At 41.5% G+C, this 22,129-nt stretch overlaps 1 protein-coding gene across 3 annotated transcripts in view; it reads left to right on the top strand.

The window, feature by feature from the left end:
- The window catches only part of HMGCLL1 (3-hydroxy-3-methylglutaryl-CoA lyase like 1), a 132,481-nt gene that overhangs the window by 37,799 nt on the left and 72,553 nt on the right, over positions 1-22,129 (top strand). Inside the window, exon 1 of one of the 3 annotated variants that reach the window (XM_075864139.1) lies at positions 21,333-21,426. The exons of the other annotated variants lie outside the window; for them this stretch is intronic. The gene's annotated coding sequence lies outside the window, so the exon portion shown is untranslated. Of the gene's footprint in view, positions 1-21,332; positions 21,427-22,129 lie in introns of those variants that run through there. 3 annotated transcript variants of the gene reach the window in all.

Raw genomic sequence — 22,129 nt, 5'->3', positions numbered from 1 at the left:
TTTCTTGCGGGACGAGATGTAGATTTTCACTGCTTAATGTTAGCAGGTGCAGAGCCTAACTCTAACCCCCATTATTACCCCGGTAGTCACCGCCACCAGGGGTACTGGGAAGAGCGGGTACGAACCAGTACCCGACCATCTGTAGTGACGGTCAGGCACCTGGGCGGCCGCATGCAGGTACTATTAGGCTGGGGAAGACCAAAAATAGTGGCCCTTCCCACCCTGGTAATGATAGGCTGCTGCTGCTGTGTTGTATCTGGCTGATTATGAAAATTGGGAGGGACCCCACATCGTTATTTCCAATTATTTTTTATTTTATTTTTTTTAAATGACGTGGGGTCCCCCCCATTTTTCATAACCAGCCAGATACAATAAAGCAGCAGCAGGCAGCATCACCAGGGTGGGAAGGGCCACTGTATCTGGCCTTTCCCAGCCTGTTAATACCAGCCTGCGGCCACCCCAATGCCCGACCATCACTACAGGCGGTCAAGTACTGGATCGTACCCGGCTCTTCCCAGCACCCCTGGTGGCGGTGGGTACCGGGGTAATAATGGGGGTTAGTGTTAGCCTCAGCATCAGCTAACACTAAGCCCCGCCTTTGCAATGGATGCTGTCAATCAGCCGGCGGCCATTACTAAGGCGGTAGTGATATAGTTTAAAAAAAAACACACAACCCTCATTAACCATTTTATTGATAATTAAAAAAAACAGTCATCGAAGTAGTCCTGGAATCCGACGTAGTCCAACGACCAAACCTGTAAGAAAACACACAAAAAACTATTAGTAACACATAGTTACATAGTTTGTACGGTTGAAAAAAGACACATGTCCATCAAGTTCAACCAAGGGATGGGAAAGGGGAAGTAAAAAATTTCTACACATAGCAGTTAATATTTTTTTGTTCTAGGAAATTATCTAAGCCTTTTTTAAAGCCATCTACTGTCCCTGCTGCGACCAGCTCCTGCGGTAGGCTATTCCATAGATTCACAGTTCTCACAGTAAAGAAGGCTTGTCGCCTCTGCAGGTTGAACCTTTTTTCTCCAGACGGAAGGAGTGCCCCCTTGTTTTTTGAGGGGGTTTTACATGGAACAGGATTTCACCATATTTTTTGTATGCGCCATTCATATATTTATATAAGTTAATCATGTCCCCCCTTAGTCGTCTTTTCTCAAGGCTAAATAGGCTTAGTTCTTTTAATCTTTCCTCATAACTTAGATTCTCCATGCCCCTTATTAGCTTCGTTGCTCTTCTTTGTATTTTTTCCAACTCCAGGGCATCCTTTCTATGAACTGGAGCCCAGAACTGGACTGCATATTCTAGATGAGGCCTCACTAATGCTTTGTAAAGTGGTAATATTACATCCCTGTCCCGCGAGTCCATGCCTCTTTTTATACACGACAATATTTTGCTGGCCTTTGAAGCAGCTGATTGACACTGCATGCTGAAATTTAGTTTATGATTTACAAGTACACCCAGATCCTTCTCAACAATTGACTCCCCCAGTGTAGCTCCCCCTAGAACATATGATGCTTGCAGGTTTTTCGTACCCAGATGCATAACTTTACATTTATCTACATTAAACTTCATTTGCCAAGTGGACGCCCAAACACTTAGTTTGTTTAAATCTGCCTGCAATTCACAAACATCTTCCATAGTCTGAACTATATTGCATAGCTTGGTGTCATCTGCAAAAATAGAAATAGTGCTATTAATCCCATCCTCTATATCATTAATAAATAAGTTGAATAATAGTGGTCCCAGCACTGAACCCTGGGGTACACCACTTATAACCGGGGACCATTCAGAGTAGGAATCATTGACCACAACTCTCTGGATACGGTCCTTGAGCCAATTCTCAATCCAATTACAAACTATACTTTCTAAAGCTATAGTCCTTAATTTACCCATTAGATGTCTATGAGGGACAGTGTCAAATGCCTTTGCAAAGTCTAAAAACACTATATCCACAGCGGCCCCTCTGTCTAGGCTTCTGCTTACCTCTTCATAAAAACAAATCAGGTTGGTTTGACAGCTTCTGTCCTTTGTAAAACCATGCTGGCTGTCACTTATAATACTATTTATTGTCACATAATTCTGTATATAGTCCCTCAATAGCCCCTCAAACATTTTCCCCACAATTGATGTTAAGCTTACTGGTCTATAATTACCCGGCGAAGACCTAGAGCCCTTTTTGAAAATAGGCACCACATTTGCCCTGCGCCAGTCCCTTGGCACTATACCACTCATGAGAGACTCTCTAAATATTATGAAGAGGGAGACAGATATAACTGAACTAAGCTCTTTAAGAACTCTAGGGTGTAACCCATCTGGTCCCGGGGCCTTGTGTACATTTATTTTATTTTATTTAGCTTGGACCATATCTACATTCATCCAATTCAGTATATCAACTGATATATTAACAGCACCGGCAGCGGCTACATCAGCTGCTCCTTCTTCTGTTGTATATACAGAGCGGAAGAACCCATTTAGTAACTCTGCCTTCTCTTGATCCCCTGTGACCAACTCCCCATTACCACTATCTAAGGGTCCTACATGTTCAGACCTGGGCTTTTTTGCATTTATATGCTTGAAGAATTTTTTAGGATTTGTTTTACTATCCTTGGCCACCTGCCTTTCATTTTGTATTTTTGCTGATTTTATTACATTTTTACAGATTTTATTAAGCGCTTTATATTTTACAAAGGCTGCAGATGTACCCTCAGATTTGTATTTTTTAAATGCCCTTTTTTTGTCATGTATTGCCCCTTTCACAGAAGGTGTAAGCCATGTGGGGTTTAATTTTAGTTGTTTATACTTGTTACCTGTAGGAATACATTTTGCACTATAATTACCCAAAGTAGATTTGAAAATCTCCCATTTATCATTTGTCCCATTATTTGACATTAGTTCTTCCCAGTCTATATCCTGAATTGCCGCCCTCATCCTGGGGAAATTGGCTTTCTTAAAATTAAATGTTTTTGCCCTCCCAGCCTGCGTTTGTTTTTTACAGTATAGGTAAAATATAACTATATTATGATCACTGTTACCAAGGTTTTCACGAACATTGACATTCCCAACAAGCTCTGCATTATTAGAAATGACCAGATCCAACAGAGCTTCACCTCTAGTCGGGTCTTCCACAAACTGGCACATAAAATTTTCCTGCAACAGGTTGAGGAAATGTCTCCCCTTTGCAGTTGAAGCCGAACCATGACACCAATTAATATCCCGATAATTAAAATCTCCCATTATCACAACAGTACCCGCCTGTGCAGCCCGCTCCATTTGTTTATATATTTGACCTTCTATCTCTTCAGTTATATTGGGGGGTCTATAGATTACACCAAAAGTAATTTTTTCAGTGTTTACTTCCCTTTGTAATTCCACCCACAAGGTTTCAAACTCCTCACAGTCTTCACCCTCTAATGTCTCATTTACACTCACCTTCATATCGCTTCTCACATACAGACATACACCACCACCTTTCCTATTTGCCCTGTCTTTCCGAAACAGTGTAAAACGCTGTAGATTTACAGCCCAGTCATGTGAAGAGTCCAGCCATGTTTCAGCAACACCAACTATATCTATATCTTCTTCCAGTATTAAGGCCTCCAGCTCCCCCATTTTGCTTGCTAGACTTCTGGCATTTGTGAACATACACTTTAACTTGCCTTTAAATGTTTCACTTTCACTATCAGAAATGTGATTATTTGACATGTGTTAGGCTTAGATACAGGGCCCATGTGTGATACTGTCTGGGGGACACTGTATCTAAGCCTACCACAAGGTAGGCTTATATACAGGGTCCAGCAGACAGTAATCTTATACAGTATAATATTACTGTGTGCTGGGGCCCTGTATCTAAACCTACTGTGTGGTAGGCTTAAATACAGGGCCCATCAGATAGGATCACACATGGACCATGGACACATGGACAGCTGATGTGTCGGGGTCCGTCTCCCGGGAGCCGCCAATCAGCTGTTTTGAAGGGGCCGCAGCTCAACCCCTTCCCCTCCCCCACCCTCCTACTACCCATTGTTCATTTTTTCCCCCTATCCTCCCCCCACTTGGCCCCTTTACAACCGAGTACTATTATTATACCCTTATAATGTATTGTTCCAAATTTGCATCTTAACCTGAATGTTACGGCATAGCTGCATATGCAATGTTACACTGTATAAATTGACACTTTTCATTTGCTTGATTGTACCTTCATATGCTGTCAAATCAACCTTTTGCAATTCAGTTGTATGATTCACTTTTGTTTAAAACAATAAAAATAAAATTGAAAAGAAAAAGAAGGGGCCGCAGCACTCGTATGAGAGCTGCCTCCCCTTCATTTCACTTACTCGCTCACACTATGAATCGCCGACACGGATTCACAATTTGAGCAAGTAACCGGACTGAAGTGACTGGAATGAATGGGAAGCAGCTCTCGTACGAGTGGCTGCGGCCCCTTCAAAACAGCTGATTGGCCAGCTCCCGGGTGTTGGACCCCGCCAATCAGCTTCAGCAGACAGGGATATGAATCGTACCCTCCTCTTCACCCGCGGCGGAAGTTCTGTCCTGACTTTATCCAGGATCAAGATGTTGTGCGCGGCGCATAGCGTTGTGACGTCATGCGCTGCGCACAGCGCTGTGACGTCATGACCTCCGCTGCACTCCAGAACCAGGAAGGTAAGTACTACAGTTGTGTCCATGGGGCCTAAGGGGTTGTCATAGTGGAACAGCCCCTTTAAGGATTTTTTCATGTTTTTACATACTTTTATCAAGATGATGATGTTTAAAATATGTTAATTAAATTGTGGCTGAGCCAATATATTAGTTAATTAGCTGGAACATCTTAAAATAAATGTTATATTAATGTCTTGTAATTTAACAGCTTTGATTTCATAATATATTTTAGGTGTTTTTTCTAACTGGAATATAGTGGTTCATTTAGTTCCGGAAATACTAAAATTCATCATTTTTTGGACAACCCTACCTAACGAAAACATTTACATAGAACTCATACGACCACAAAAAATGTCTGCATCCACTTTGCTTCCCTATTCATTCACCAAGTTAAATACCAGATACGGATATAACATATTCAGTTCTATTGCAATTGATGATCTCTGGTAAACTGATTACTTCTTCATTTTTTCATGGTGGGATAATTTGAAGTGACATAAATGTAAAGGATTGGGTTTCTAAAAGAAAGAGAGAAAAGTGACATGAGATTTCTTTAAAACTCAAGAGAAGAATGATGTTAGTCATCTCATCTGCATATGAAAAGCATTTTGTACATTAGACTGTATCTGGTGATCATCTGTCTAATTTTCATTAGATACTAAATTTCAATTCTGTTCGCTTTTTGTTTTCTCTGTAACACTTTACACTGTGGTGTGTGAACACCAATGGATGGTGGATAGAACAAAAATGACACTTGGGATAGGAATCAATGATCCAAATGATATCTCGTTTTTCACTGTTGATTTAAACATATACAGCACAAAACTGATTAAAAAACAGCTAGAATAAAGAAAGATGAAAGACAATATAATTCATGCACAAATTACCAAAGGAAAAAGATGTTTTATTTTTATATTTAAAAATCATAGCTAATGTAATTCTTAGGGCACATTCAGACGTGGCGGAATTGCTGTTGATTTCTGCTGCAGACAGTCCGCTGTGGAATTCTGCAGCAGCCGTTTTTTACATTTGTTTCTATACATTTTTAGGAAACTTAGTTCAGATGTTGCATTAAATAACTGTGCGTAAATTAGGCTGCGGTGCAGATTTTTCCCTCCGCAGCATGCTCATTCCATTGCGGAGTAGAAGCGGAATTTCACTGCGTATTTCAGCCTTTGCAATGCAAAAACTGAAATCTGTGGCAAGTCTGATGTGATTGCAACGTCTGAATTACCTTTCAAATATGCAAATGTTGCTGAGATTCATTGCGTAATTGCCCCGAATCTGCAGCAACATTTGCAGCGTAAAACTTCTGCCACGTCTGAACATGGCCTTAAAGGGGTATTCCCAACTTATTAACCCTGGTCACTGCAGTAACAGTAGATGGCTTCAAAAAATGCTTAAGTTATTTCTTAGAACAAAATAATATCAGCGCCTATGTCCATGTAGAAAATTTTAGTTTGACAGTTGATCCAGTCTGATCGCCACTTGCCGGAGTGCACCAGACCCCCCCTCCCGACCTCTTTAGTAACCCTCCTCCCGACCCATGACATGCCGGCATGTCGTAGAGCGGGGGGGAGGGCAATGTTTGGAGTGGACCTGAGCACGCTCGATCTACTGCAGTTGTCAGCTGTGTTGTACAGCTGACACTCTGTTCTAACGACCAGGAACAGCGACTAACTAGTTAATCCTTTCCCGACCCATGATGAAAATACACGTTATGGAGCCGGGGGGGGGGGGGTGGTGATGTTTGGAGAGGGCTCCATACTCCGCAGCTGTAAGCTGTATTTTACAGCTGACACGCTGCTCTAACGGCCAGGAACAGCGACATTTAAACCATTAGAAGGAGGGGGCGGCCCCCTCCCACAGCCAAACAGCCCTCCACCTGCAGCGCGACCGGCAGGGGTTCTGTTGGTTGTTATGGCAGCCAGGGGGACTACTAAAGGCCCCCAGGTGTGCCTTCTGTCTGCCTCTGCTAAGCCATGCCTGTGGCAGGGCTTAGCAGAAGCCTGTAAAAATGACAATGTACTGCATGTGCATTAGTATTGCAGTATATTGTAACAGCGATCTGACGATCACTGGTTCAAGTCCCCTAGGGGGACTAATAAAAAGTGTAAAAAAAAAGTAATTTTTTTTTCAGGATTGTAAAAAAAAGAAACAAAATATTAAAAGTTAAGATAACCCCCTTTTGCCATTTTTCCCCAAGCACTATGTAAAAAATAAAAAAAAAATTTGTATGGCTGCGTCCGTAAAAGTCCGAACTATTACAATGTACCATTGCTTAACTCACACATTGAAGAGTGTAAAAAAGAAAGAATTTTAAAACCAGAAAGGTTGTTCTTTGGTCACTTTAGCGCTGATTTTTTTTAAATAAAAAGTGATCAGAAAATCGTATGGTGCCAGTAAAAACTACAGCTTGTCCCGCAAAAGCTAAGCCCTCACACTGCTCAATTAACCAAAAAATAAAATAGTTATGGTTCTCAGAATGTAGTGAAACAGAACAAAATTTTTTTAACAAGTTTTTTCTTTGTAAAAGTAGTAAAACATGCGAAAAACGTACATAAATTTGGCCGCAGAATAAAGTTACATTGTTGTTTTTACCACGTGGTGAAAGCCGTAAAAACTATTTAGTTTTTTCTCCAATTTCACCCCACAAAGAGTTTTTTTAGATTTCCCAGTACATTATATGGTACTTTAAATGGTGCCAATAGAAACTACATCTCCTCCCGCAAGAATTAAGCTCTCACACCACGTAATTGACGGAAGAATAAAACAGTTATGGCGGGGAGTAAAAAAACAAAAGGGTTAAATGGGTTTTCCCATGAGGGACATTTATGACCTACCCACACCTCTGGGACCGACACCTATCCCTAGAACGGTACCCCCTAGACCCTGTTCTAGCTTGTTGTGCTCACGCTGACTCCCGGCCACTTACTGATTACATGGTCGGGAGTTACGGAAACAGCGTAACTAGCTGAGCTATGCTGTTTTCGTAACGCCCATAGAACTAAATAGTAGTTATGGAAACCGTGTAACTCGCTTGCTACGCTGCTTTCATAACTGCCGTTCACTACTGATACGACTTTATTTATTTTTTTGTTTACATTATTTTATTTTTAAAATAGGAAAAGGGTTATTTTTTTACTTTTAATTTGTTTGTATATTGTTTAAAACGTTATTAAAAATTATTTTTATGTTTGCTTTAAGTTCCCTTGTATTGCATTGTGTATTACTTTTAAAGGTCTCCTACTAAGCTCTGCCCTCATTAAGCCCCCACCTGTCATGACAAACGACGTCCCGCAGAGGGCACAGATGGGCTGATAGGATAACAAAGGGGGCCACCTGGTTTACATGGCGCGGTCGCTATTGGCGTAGCATCTAAGTAGTTAGACGTACGGGATCGGAGTTATCTCCTATTTCAGAAGTTAGAGCAGAGAGTCAGCTGGATTATTCGGAGAAGGCTGAGCTCCTGAACCCGATCGGTAATTTTCCTCACTAATCATAACATACAGTTATGTCAAGATGGGTCAACAGTTTAAGTGATGACAGAGTGCTAGGATATGCCATCACTGTATGATCGGTGGAGATCCGACATCTTGGATACCACCAAGCCTGAAAATGATGGAACCTCAATATTAATTTAGTGCTGCGACCCCTACACAGGAGGACTTTATCTGTGTCAGGTTTATATAGGCATTAAAACTGCAGTTTTTGGAGGCACCTCTGCCCTTAGTGAACAAAGTCTAAAAGCAACCTTCTCTAAAAAAAAAACAGCACTGAATTACATAATATTTTCTCACTGGACATCCCCTTTGATAATAATTTTCAAGGCGAGTACATCGAATACTGCATTATATCAGGATATCTGAAAAATATGTCATCCATAAATTACCACTGTGAACAATATTACTAATTTTATCCCACTGTCCATTTTGACTAAGTATATCTCACACATTATTATATAAATATAATATACAAGAGGAACTGGTTAATGTTGTGCATAGACAGGTACACTATACATCATTTTAACAGGCACAGTCTTAAGACTTGGATTCAGAACAGCACCTCCTGCTTCTTAAGGAGTTCTGTCTGATAAGCAGAATAACTAAGATTTATGATGGTCCAGCCTATTAACTGAATTTCTTAACTCGTCACTAAAATCTTATCAATGACCTAACATTCTTACCTGAAAAATCCTTTTCTTCCTTTTCAATAAATCAATTTCCTGTGTTCACTTTAATTTTCTACAGAAAGAGATTAGCAAATTGCTTTATTTGCTAATTCTGTTTTAGGGATTTGCTATGAAATGTGAAACTGTCACCTGTCCTGACATGCCTGTTTAAAGGGAATTTGTCGCAATTTTTAATTTTTTTTAAGTAAGTTACTTATTTTTATTATATTTTTTTTGCTTTATTTATTTTTTCTTCCATAAGATTGAAAGTATTGCAAAAGAAATAATAATTTGACATATTTTCCTATGTTGGCCACCAGAGGGAGCACTTCCCAGAATTACAGCAAGGTGAATCAGGCAAAGCAGCCTGACTTATAGCTGCTGTAAATGTGTGGGAGACTCACATCCCCTCCCTATTCTTGGCTACAAGCCAGGAAATGGTGTCATCAAATTGCTAAGCAGTGTCCAGCTCCCATTTCGGGAGTGTTTTTGGCAGAAGAAACAGGACACACCAAAGGGATAAGAATGATGAATGTCAAGAGAGAAGACCCAGTGGTGAATGACATTTCAGTTGACAGGTTCACACATCGTGTATTTGACTCGGTTTTTGACACATTTTACGCGCCGAAAAACGCATCAAACGCTTGATTAAAGAGGCTCTGTCCCCACATTATACGTGCCCTATCTCCTACATAAGGAGATGGGCGCTTTAATGTAGGTGACAGAAGTGCTTTTTATTTTAAAAAAATGATCTGTTTTCGCCACTTTATTAGTGATTTTAGATTTATGCTAATGAGTTGCTTAATGCCCAAGTGGGCATGTTTTTACTTTAGATCAAGTGGGTGTTGTACAGAGGAGTGTATGACGCTGACCAATCAGCGTTATGCACTCCTCTCCATTCATTTAGGCAGCGCATAGGGATTATTTTAGATCGCTATGTGCTGTCTTATACTAACATATTAACAATACTGAAGTGTTTAGACAGTGAATAGACATTTCACGGGATGTCTATTCAAAATCTGTGCACTTCGTTACTGTTTCTGTGGTAGTTACAGCAGAGCAAAGCATAATCTCGCTGTAACCTGTCATTTACAGAGTAATCTCGCGGGATTACGCTTTGCTCTGCTGTAACTACCACAAAAACAGTAACGAAGTGCACAGATTGTGAAAGACGCAACAAAACTGCACTGTGTAAATACACCCTGTTCACAAAGAGTTTTTTCAGGCAGAAAAAAACTCCCTGTTTTTGCGGCAGTTTTCGTCCGCGGCCACTGAAGCTAATGCAAGACCGATGGGCAAAAACACCATGAAAAACGCCTCCGAAAATATTTCAATGGGAGGTCAGAGGCGGAAGCCGCAAGAACGGAAACACCGCTGTTTTTTTCCGGGTGAGCGGTCAAAAGCCACCATGGAAAAACCGCCTCTACCTCCTATTGAAATCAATGTGGGGAGATTTCGGGGGTTTTATGGAGCAGATTCTGACACGATTTCCAGCATAAAAATTAGCGCCAGCAAGCTATGCATGAACAGGGGGATTTATCTCTGTTTTTTAATCTCTTTATTACCACCTTAGTAATAGTAGTTGTTTGTTTGACGACATCCATTACTAAGGCGTGGCTTAGTGTTAGCAGTAACCCCCCATTATTACCCTGGTACCCACCACCACCAGGGGTATCAGGAAGAGCTGAGTGCGATCCAGTACCGGACCATCTGTAGTGATAGCCAGACACCGGGGCGGCCGCAGGCTGGTATTATCAGGCTGGGAAGGGTCAAAAACAGTGGCCCTTTCCATCCTGGTAATGCTAGGCTGCTGCTGCTATGTCTTACCAAGCTGGTTATGAAAAATAGAGAGGGGAAACCCCACGTTGTTTTCGTCAATGTATTTATTTATTTTTTAAAAACGACGTGAGGTCCCCCCCATTTTCAAAACCAGCCAAATGCAACATAACAGCAGCAGCCTAGCATTACCAGGATGGGAGTGGCCACTGTTTTTGGCCCTTCCCAGCCTCAATACCAGCCTACGGCCATCCCAGTGACCGACTATCACTACAGATGGTCGGGGACTAGATTATACCCGGCTCTTTCCGGCACCACTAGTGGCGCTGGGTACCGGGGTAATAATGGGGGGTTAGTGCTTGCTTTTTTTACTGGCTAACACTAAGCCCCGCCTCATCAAACAGACAACTGCTATTACTAAGTGTCACGGTGGGTGTGTGGACCCACTGGGCCGTACCGCCATAGCGCGATAGCAGCTGGCCAAACAGGATACCAAGGCAAAGTCAATAGTTTGAATAAGGGTACCTGTGGAAATACAGACAGTAGCGATGGCAGGCTCGGATGGGACCTTGGCACCAGGCAGACACCAGGCACAGTGAAATACAGCAGGTGTAGTATACGACACAACACGACTCCATCTCTCTAAGGCACAGAAACAATGTAGCATCGGATACATGATACAGGTAGCAGGAACGGGAACACTGGGAACTGGAAAACACTAAGGGACCATTTGCAAAGGCTAACACGGGTAAACACAACAACACTCAGGCAATGACGGAATGGGCAGGGCCCTTCTTATAGTCCAGGGTGATCTGGGAGAAATCAGCCAATCTAAAACATGTGTGTGTGCTCTGGCCCATTGAGGCCGGGAATGAGCTCGAGCGCGCACCATAGTGGTCACTGCAGGACAGGACGGCCGCATGTGCTGGCATCTCTGGGGAGGAAGACGTCTGCAGGATGATAGGAGTCTGCGGTCTGTGACCGCAGACATTAGACTAAGGTGGTAACAAAGTATTAATAAACACAGAGACATAAGAAAATAATTTTTTATTGAAATAAAAACTCCCCCACACAATCCTTGTTAATCATTTTATTTAAAAGAAAAAAAAAAAGTTGATCATCGAAGTGGTCCAACGAATCTACGTCAAAGTCCAAACTGTCCAGTGGAACCTGCAAAAAAAATAAAATAAAAGTTAATAATATGCCGGTGCTTCTTCATTCCTTGCTCCTACTGTGAATCGCCATGTAGTTACATGGCGGTTCACAGTAGGTGCATGGAATGACGGAGCAGCGGTACTCACCGCTGATCCGTCAAAACAGCCGCCAATCAGCTGTTTTAAGGGAACAGCGGCGAGCATCGCTGTTCCGTCGAGCACCCACCCACACACACACTAACCCACCAAACATGCAACCGCGCCACACACGGACCCCCACACACAAAACCATGCATGCACGCACACACCTTACTTGCGTATTTGGAGGGGTTTGTGTGTGTGTGTGGGGGCATTCGATGGAGCAGCGGTGCTCGCTGCTGATCCTTCAAAACTGCTGATAAGCGGCTGTGAAGGATCAGCGGCGCTCGTGTGTCGTTAATTCTTTATAGCCGGCAATCAGCTGCTGCTCCGTAAAGCGCCCCCCCCCCCACACACAAACGCCCCTGAACATGCAACCGCGCCCCCCACACACAAACAAACTCCCACGCACACACACACACCTTACCTGCATGCTTGGGGGGGTTTGTGTGTGGGTGGTGCGCTCGATGGACCAGCGGTGCTGGCCGCTGATCCTTCAAAACACCTGATAAGAGTCTGTGAAGGATCAGCGACATTCGTGTGCTGCTGATCCGTCGAGTGCCGCCCCCCCACATAAACACGCAAACCCCACACACACACCCCCCAAATATGCAACCACGCCACACACAAACCCACACACACACACAAACACCCTGCCTCCACGCGCGCACATACGTGCACACACCTTACCTGCAGCGGATCTTCTCCAAAATGGCGCCGGCTTTCCCCCTACAAACCAGCTTCTATGCTGTGTCGCTCTGAACTGCTCATGCGCAGTATAGAGCGAGACGGCAGAGGCAGAGAATGTAACGAACGGCTCCCGTTCGTTATGTCCTATGCCCTGTAGCTGCCATATTCCATATGTCTATGTGACGTTGAGAGACACATATACAGATTAAAAAAAACATGGCAGCCCCCAGTGAATTAAAAAAGTGTTAATAAAAAAAAACATTTTACATGAAAAAATAAAGTACATATAACATTTTATAAAATAAAAACATATATTAATAAAAAAAATAATTCATGACACTTTTACTTTAAGTAAATGCTTAACTTCAGTATGAAATAACAATTCTGGAACATATCTTGTTAGAACTCTGCTTTGTGACATTCTTCTGTTATTACTCCTAGAAATATATAAATTGACAATTTGTTGTTAGTTGTTACCATTCCCCTTGTCAAAGGGGTGTGTCCCTACACAGTCCCTACACAGTCTTTTGGTTGGACATTGTCAGTCTGTGTAAAAACGATGAGGGGGTCCTTTAATCTGCTGATTGGTGGGGATTCAAGGGCTCAAATGGCCTCTCCTAAGGATAAATGTTGGAAACCCCCTTTAATAGATTAAAAATAAAGAAATATTATATCATTTAATAACATGATAATATAATATATTAATATATTTACATAAAAGCAAAGGCATTTCTCTTGCAGTGGTCAGTTTGTCTTAAGTGTCAAGAATGGGAGTCCTTTATTAAATAAATAAATATAGATCTATGAATAAAAGTTTATTACTTATATAACATAGGGAATATTTTGGCTAGAGAACATGGAAATATAATCAATGTGACAATAAGTACTTTGTGAATAGGAAATCTATATATGCTGCCTTCAAACCACCATGAACAAATCATAAATGTAACTGGGAAAAGGCTATACTTCTGGGAAAACAGCCAGAAAGAATGATTTCCTGGGGATGAAAGGATTTTCAAGCCACTGGAAAATTAAACAGTTATGTCGAATATTGAAAACAAAAAAGGTGGGCCTATAATTCCTTCTAGGTTAAAAGCGTGTATTCTTCATGGTAGAATAAAACACATTTATGATATGTAACATATAGTATATTACCGTTTATGCAACGTCTTTTACGCTTCATATTATAAAATAAACACTACAGTTTTAAGTGGAATGTCGATATCATCTACATGTAAACGTCACATTTATCCATGTAGAAACATTGGGCCTCATTTATCAAAACTGTCTAATAGAATGACTGGCCTTGTTGCCTAGTGTTGTTACACTGAAACTCGATAAAAAGGCTAAACTTTGGCACACAACATGATTCAGACTTTTTCAGTTACCATCTAGTTGGGTTGACTTGTTGAATCTTGTTTTTCTTACCAAATTCTATCTTCTAGCAATCTCCTTTGGTTTAATGCTTTACTGTCAATGTAATGAGTTAATATAATGAACCTGTAATTTTACAGTTTGTTATTAAAGCTATAAAAAATAACAAGCATAAATAGTTCTTCAGAATACAAATGATTATAAAAATAATAATAACAGAATATTTATATAAAAATGTTTCTTTTTACCCCAAAATTATACAATACACAAAGGTGATATGTTTGGTTTTTTTTTATAATTTTTATTTAAAATTACCGGCAAAATTAATGCTCTATTCACATTTGCAATTTGGCTACCGTTCAAAACATAAACCACAAGGCTATGACGGATCCGTCGTGCGATGGTCACAGACCGTATTAACTTACAATGGGGTACGTCGGGGTTACATCATGGTGTCCATCTTGTTGATGAGAAGAATAGCACTGCAAGATCTGCTAATTCTTCAGTCAAATAAGAAAGAATTTGCGACTGAGGCTCTGACACAAGTGTGAACAGAGTCTAAGGCCCTGTTCAAACTGAGTTTTTGACGAGTTTTTTGGCGCGGAAACCGCTCTGCAAAACTCGTCAAAAACCGCCCTAAAATGCCTCCCATTGAATTGAGGCAGAATTTTCATCCTGCAAAAAACTCAGTGTGAACGTAGCTTCATTTTCAGCTTCCAAAACGCCTGAAAATCAGAGGCTGTTTTCTCTATTTTTGACTCAGCGTGTGAACATACCCTGAGACACACCAGGGTGTCAGGCTTTGTTTACAATGGTGTTATGGACCGTTCGGTCAGGTTATCATCGCTATTTGACATTAAACCCTTTAGGACACAGCCTATTTTGGCCTTGTGGCACAGCCGATATTTTCAAATCTGACATGTGTCACTTTATGTGGTAATAACATGGGAATGCTTTTACCTATCCAAGCGATTCTGAGATTGTTTTCTCGTGACATATTGTACTTATGTTAGTGGAAAAATTTGGTAAATAAATTAAATATTTATTAGTGAAAAACACCAAAATGTAGAGAAAATTTGCAAGTATGTGCATTTTTCTAAATGTAAATGGATCTGCCTGTAAAACAGATAGTAATACCACACAAAATAGTCACTAGTTAACATTTCCCATATGTCTACTTTATGTGTGCATTGTTTTTTGAATGTCCTTTTATTTTCTAGGACGTTTCAAGGCTTAGAACTTTAGCAGCAATTTCTCACATTTCTCACTATATTTTATTACTTTTACAAAGAAAAAACTATTTGTTAAGAAAAAAAATAGTTTTGTATCAACACATTCTGAGAGCCATAACGTTTATATTTTTTGGTTGTTTGAGCGGCGTGATGGCTTATGTTTGGCGGGACGAGCTGTAGTTTTTATTTGTACCATTTTTGTTACATACAACTTTTTTAACACATTTTATTACATTTTATTTAGAGCTAGGGTAACCAAAACACAGTGATTTTGGCGCTTTAAATTCTTTATTTCTTACGGTGTTCATTAAGCGCTAAAATGACACTTTTACTTTACTCTGCGGGTCAGTTAGATTACGGCGATACCATATGTAAATAGTTTTTTAATGTTTTGCAGCATTTGCGCAATAAAATCACTTCTTTATAAAATAATTTACTTTTTGTGTCACCATATTCTGAGAGCCATAACTTTTTTTATTTTTCAGTCAAAAAAGCTGTGTAAGGGCTTGTTTTTTGCGGGATGGGTTGTAGTTTTTATTGGTACTATTTTGGGGGACATGCGACTTTTTGATCACTTTTTATTCTATATTTTGGGAGGGCCAAAAAATAGTGATTCTGGCATTGTTTTTCAGTGTTCACCGTGCGGGAAAAATAACATTATACAGGGTGGGCCATTTATATGGATACACCTAAATAAAATGGGAATGGTTGGTGATATTAACTTCCTGTTTGTGGCACATTAGTATATGGGAGGGGGGAAACGTTTCAAGCTGGGTGTTGAACATTGCGGCCATTTTGAAGTCGGCCATTTTGTATCCAACTTTAGTTTTTTCAATGGGAAGAGGGTCATGTGACACATCAAACTTATCGAGAATTTCACAAGAAAAACAATGGTGTGCTTGGTTTTAATGTTACTTTACAAGTTTCTGACCACTTATAAAATGTGTTCAAAGTGCTGCCCATTGTGTTGGATTGTCAATGCAACCCTCTTCTCCCACTCTTCACACACTGATAGCAACACCGCAGAAGAAATGCCTCCCGATCTGACCTCCTTAGACTTTTATCTTTGGGGTCATCTGAAGGCAATTGTCTATGCTGCGAAGATACGAGATGTGCAAGAACTGAAACTACGGATATTGGAAGCCTGTGCTAGCATTTCTTCTGCGGTGTTGCTATCAGTGTGTGAAGAGTGGGAGAAGAGGGTTGAATTGACAATCCAACACAATGGGCAGCACTTTGAACACATTTTATAAGTGGTCAGAAACTTGTAAATAACTCATGAAAGAATAAAGTAACGTTAAAACCAAGCACACCATTGTTTTTCTTGTGAAATTCTCGATAAGTTTGATGTGTCACATGACCCTCTTCCCATTGAAAAAATTAAAGTTGGATACAAAATGGCCGACTTCAAAATGGCCGCCATGTTCAACACCCAGCTTGAAAAGTTTCCCCCCTCCCATATACTAATGTGCCACAAACAGCAAGTTAATATCACCAACCATTCCCATTTTATTTAGGTGTATCCATATAAATGGCCCACCCTGTAGTTTTATAGTTTGGGTCATTATGAATGCGGTGATACCAAATATGTCTACTGTTTTTTAACGTTTTCATTTTTTTTCCTAGAATAAAAGACTTATTAGGGCATGACCAGACGTGGCGGAATTGCTCTGGATTCCGCTGCGGACAGTACGCTGCGGAAATCCGCAGGGTACACGTTTCTCCATTGCTTTCCACACCTTTTTCGTTAGGTTCGTTTACACGTTGCGGAAAATTCCGCTGCGGAGCATAGGCTGTGGTGCGGAATTTGGTGTCCGCAGCAACCACTGGCTGTTGCGGACGTGTAGCGGACTTGTTGCAGACTCATTGCGGAAATTCTCCATTGACTTCAATGGAGAGTCAAAATTCTGCAATGAAATCCGCAGATGTAATGTGTGTTGCGTAGCGTATTGGTTTTAAGAACATGATCTTTCTTCATTCTGGCTGGACCTATGTATTTCTAGGTCTATAGCCAGACTGAACGCCTGTAATCACAGCCCGTTATTAGGGCACCGTAATTACGGGAGCGTTGCTAGGCGACGTCAGGAGATAGTCACTATCCAGGGTGCTGAAAGATTTAAGCGATCGGCAGTAACTGTTTCAGCAACCTGGACAGTGACACTCTGATCACAATATAGAACTCCCTGCTTCTTCCTCCAGTCCGGCCTCCCAGGATGACGTTTCAGTCCAAGTGACGGCTGCAGCCAATCACAGGCTGCAGTGGTCACATGGACTGCCGCGTCATCCAGGGAGGTCGGGCTGGAGGAAGAAGGGGGACGCGTCACCAAGACAACGGCCGGGTAAGTATGAATTACTTTTACTAGGGAAAGGGTTGTCCCTTCTCTCTATCCTGCACTGATAGAGAGAAGGGAAGTACTTTCACCTCAATACGCAACGGCTAGTCCACATCAATTTAATGCCCATTTTAGGCAGAGCCGCAACAGAATCTGCAACGCAGATTATGTGCAGCATTGATGCGGACAGTGGCGGAAGAAATACGCCACGTCTGGTCATGCCCTTATAGGAAAAAAAAACACTTTTATTTTTACACTTTTGTAAAACATTTTTCTGAACTTTTTTTTTTACTTTTTATACTTTCTTTTTTTACCTGCAGCACTGATCAGTGCTAGAATACATTACACTACCTAGTAGTGTAATGTATTCCAAGTGTCAGCGTGACGTCACAGTCACTCTGACAGCAAGCCTATGAGGACCATCCATAGACTGGTCCCTATAGGCTTTAATACATGGCAGACCCGGAGACCGTTGTCTGACCTCCGAGTGCCATCACAAGCATCAGCAACCCAGACATCGTTGATCAGCACTCATTTGCTCCTATCACAAGGAGCTTTGGATGTGGACGTGCAGTCGTTACTCTGATTGCTCGTCCCCATACATTAGTTTACACAGGGAGATGTGCTGCCGACAACGATAATAGTTCACTTTTTTAGAACGATATGATCAGCAGATGATCGAGTGTTTGCTTGTTCATCTGCTGATCGCTGCCCTGTTACATAGGGCAATTATCGGCAACGAGCGTTCGATGAAAGCTTGTCTGTCCGATAATCGCCCAGTGTAAAAGGGCCTTAATAGCACACAAACATTTGTACTGTTCATATCTTTTATTGAGCACATTGAATAAACACCCACATTGCTGGGAGAAAAATTAAGTAAATCTCTGACTTCTCCAAGAGCTAACTATCTAAAAATGTGTAATGGGAATGTCTATGTGTGTATAATGTTTATAAATATATGTGTGTTTAAGGCTGAGTTCACATCTGCATTGTGAATTCTTTGATCAAAAAAATTTAATTCAAGCTGTGATGAACACGAATAGTGCCTGATGTATCCCATTCACAGATTTGTTTTGACTGAAAAAATTGTGCTGCATGCTGCACTATTGTTTTTCATCAAATGTGATGGAATCCTCGTTGAAGGGAGCCTCCAAAGCAGATGTGAACAGTGCCTAATGTGTGTGATGTGTATGTGTAATGAGTATGAATATATGTGTGTGTCAAGTGTGAATATATCTGTTATGTGTGCTATGTTTACGTACGTGAGTGTAATGTGTATGTATGTATGTATGTGTGTGTAATATGTATCAATATGTGTGTGTGTGTGTGTGTGTGTGTGTGTGTGTGTATATATATATATATATATGTATATGTAATATGAAAGTATATGTATATTGTGTATATATGTGTTTCTAATATGTATACGTGTGTGTGTGCGCGTGTGTGTATGCGTGTGTGTGTGTGTGTGTGTGTGTGTGTGTGTGAGGAATATTTATGTGTGTATCATATTGCAGTACTATACATTTCTGCAGTATAGTGGTACTATGAATGTGTGTGTGTGTGTCTCTATGTGTGTGTGGTATAGTGGTGCTACGTATGAGTTCGGTATAGCGATATGTATGTTACATTCCATTATATGAGGGACACATTTAGATACTGTAAGTTTAGGTGTATTTGTACGTGAGGGGAAGGAGGCGCCATAATGAATGTTAATTATGCCTAGCTACAGCTCTGATACTCTCCTCTCTCTTTAGGCCAGTGCTACACAAAGACTTTTTGTAGTGAGATTTTCCAATTTTAACAGCGACAGTATACAGGAGTAGGGATGTCACGATACCAGAATTTGGACTTCGATACCAATACTTTGTGTAGTATTGCGATTTCGATACCAAAACGATACTTTGCCAACAGTAATAAAAAAAAATGTTCTTCCATTTTGTGATGTGAGGCACGAGGTGTGATGAATTTTGAATGGGCCTCACATTAATAGTAATTAACCCCATCATGTTTCTCAGTCATAATGGGTTAATGTGTAAGGTACATGATGGGGTTAATTACTATTAGGCCGGAATCACACGAGCGTGTGCGTTTTGCGCGCACAAAAAACGCAGCGTTTTGCGTGTGCAAAAGGCCCATAACAGCTACGTGTGTCAGCAGCATATGATGCGTGGCTGTGTGATTTTCGCGCAGCCGCCATCATTATGAGACTCTGCTTGTTGTTTGTAAACAGAAAAGCATGTGGTGCTTTTCTGTTTTCATTCATAGTTTTGACTACTGCCATGCACGGTTTTCACGTACCCATTGACTTCAATGGGTGCGTGGTGCGCGAAAAATGGGCAAATATAGGACATGTCGTGAGTTTTACGCAGCGGACATACGCTGCGTGAAAATTACTGACAGTCTGAACGGCCCCATTGACTAACATAGGTCCGTGCGAGGCGCCTGAAAATCACGCGCGTCTGAATAAGCCCTAAATGTGAGGCACATGGAGGTTAAATTCATCACACCTCGTGCTTGACATTAATAAGTGAAAGAAAGCAGTTTTTATTTTATTTTTTTACAGCGTACACATCATAAATGACACAAAAAAATGATTGTGCAGGTTATTACGGCCGCGCCAATACCGAATATGTGTATATTTTATGTATTGAGACTTATTTTAATGTTTATTGTAAAAAAGGTGTATGTGTATTTTTTTAAATTTAATATTACTTTTTTACTTTATTTTTAAACTTTAATGTACTGGCATATATCTATATGCGAGTACATTAGCTTGTGTACGGATAGTAAACAGGCAGTTGTTAGGACATACCTAAGTATGCCCTAATAACAGGAAATATGGTAAGACAGCACTGGGGTCCTTCAATGGACCCTGGGCTGTTTGGCCATATATGGTATGTTCCTCAATTGCGTCACAGGGATTGCTGTGATGCGATCCAAGGGACATCCCCCTTCTCATTTCCCCCTGAATGCTGCAGGCAGCTTTGATCGCAGCATTCAGGGTAATAACGGCAGAGATAAGAGCTTTCTCTGATCTCCGCCGTTATAGAGCGGGGCTGCGGCTGTGTAATACATGTGTAATACAGCAATTGCCCCGCTCCTGACATTAAGTGCGCGGGCGGTTAGCATGAGGTGATGCGGCCAGCGTTGCACTAATGAGCGGTGGTTCAGGCACTGAAGACAGAACATGGGGCTGTTTTGTAGTGCCGTCGCTCATTAGTGCAGCACTGTCCACATCGCATCATACTGATGGCGGGACAATGACTGTATTACACAGCCGCAGCCCTTCTCTCATACATTCATGTGTTACTATACTAAGCTGTGCGGCCGCACAGCTTAGTATCGAAATACATGAAATAACGGTATCGAACCGTTTGGGGGTGCACGGTATCGAAACAGTATTGAAGTTTTGATGCATCGTGCATCCCTACACAGGAGTGCACTGACTTTTATGCAATGCTATGTTTTCCTCTGGACTGCAATTGTAGCTCAGTAATGAAATTGGAAGATCTCACAACAAAAAGTCTGTGTGTAGCCCTTGCCTAACTTAGATATATAGTCTGTGTGATTCACCCCTCCCTCTGTGTGCTTTCCTCCCTATCTACACTTTTTCCCCCACTATACACTCTGATCTGCCATGTACAAACTCCTCCCTCTCCCTGATGCTGAGGGGAGAGCAGAGATAGCTGCCAGAAACATCAGGACAACCAGCTATGTACAGGAGTTTCACAGACATCATGAATTTTCTGGGCATCATACACCCAAGAAGTCTGGGCCCAGCCCCCTCCGCATAACCAGGGGATAATGGAACGGAAAGTGGCGGGAGGGGGGAAGGCCGAAACACAAACAGGCAGGGGTTCTGTGGAGCGTCAGGGGGGAGACAGGTGAGTAGAGGCTCTGTGGGGGCCAAGAAGGAGACAGTAAATGTGCAGGAGCTCTGTGGAAGTGTAGGGGGTAATAAAATATAAAAACATTGCAATGAAGCTGCTGCCTATACACAGCACAGTCACTCACCAAGTTGCAATGCTGGCTGCTGCTATTGGCTTCTGCAGGCTGTAAAATCTCCCACTACCGAAGCAAGCCTGAACAATGTCTCCGCTTGCACCTCATATGCTGCATCCTGCCTAGACACCAGACTAGATGTAAAAATGAATTCGGTCCCCAGACCCCTAAATTAATTCAGATCTCAGCCCAGACCAGAAAAAATTCAGCCCCCCCCCCCCCCCTATGTACTTATCACAGCCAGGGTCTGCCTCAAGCTCCTGATCCTGGGGCCCTGTTCACATGGTCCTGATGCTGGCCAGTGTAAGGACATTGTGTGCGACAGTGCATACATGGTCCTGATACAAGCAGCGGACAGGCCCCTTTGTTTTTTGTCAGGGAGCTGGTCACTTTGTTGTCTTGGTCATACTGCCCTGATGGCGGCGCTGTACACAGACTCTATAGCAGGAAAACGGTAAGGGCATTTTTTTTTTATAAATAATATTTGGAAGGTTCGTTAATTTTGCACTTAGGAAGCTTAAGAACAACAACAAAAAAAACAAATCTGTGCAATGGTGTTCATAGCCTTTAACTCCTTAATGTCCA

The sequence above is a fragment of the Rhinoderma darwinii genome, chromosome 4 (assembly GCF_050947455.1).
Source record: "Rhinoderma darwinii isolate aRhiDar2 chromosome 4, aRhiDar2.hap1, whole genome shotgun sequence".
Taxonomy (NCBI): domain Eukaryota; kingdom Metazoa; phylum Chordata; class Amphibia; order Anura; family Rhinodermatidae; genus Rhinoderma; species Rhinoderma darwinii.
The sequence above is the reverse complement of the archived record's forward strand: the minus strand, read 5'-3'. Positions and strand labels throughout refer to the sequence as shown.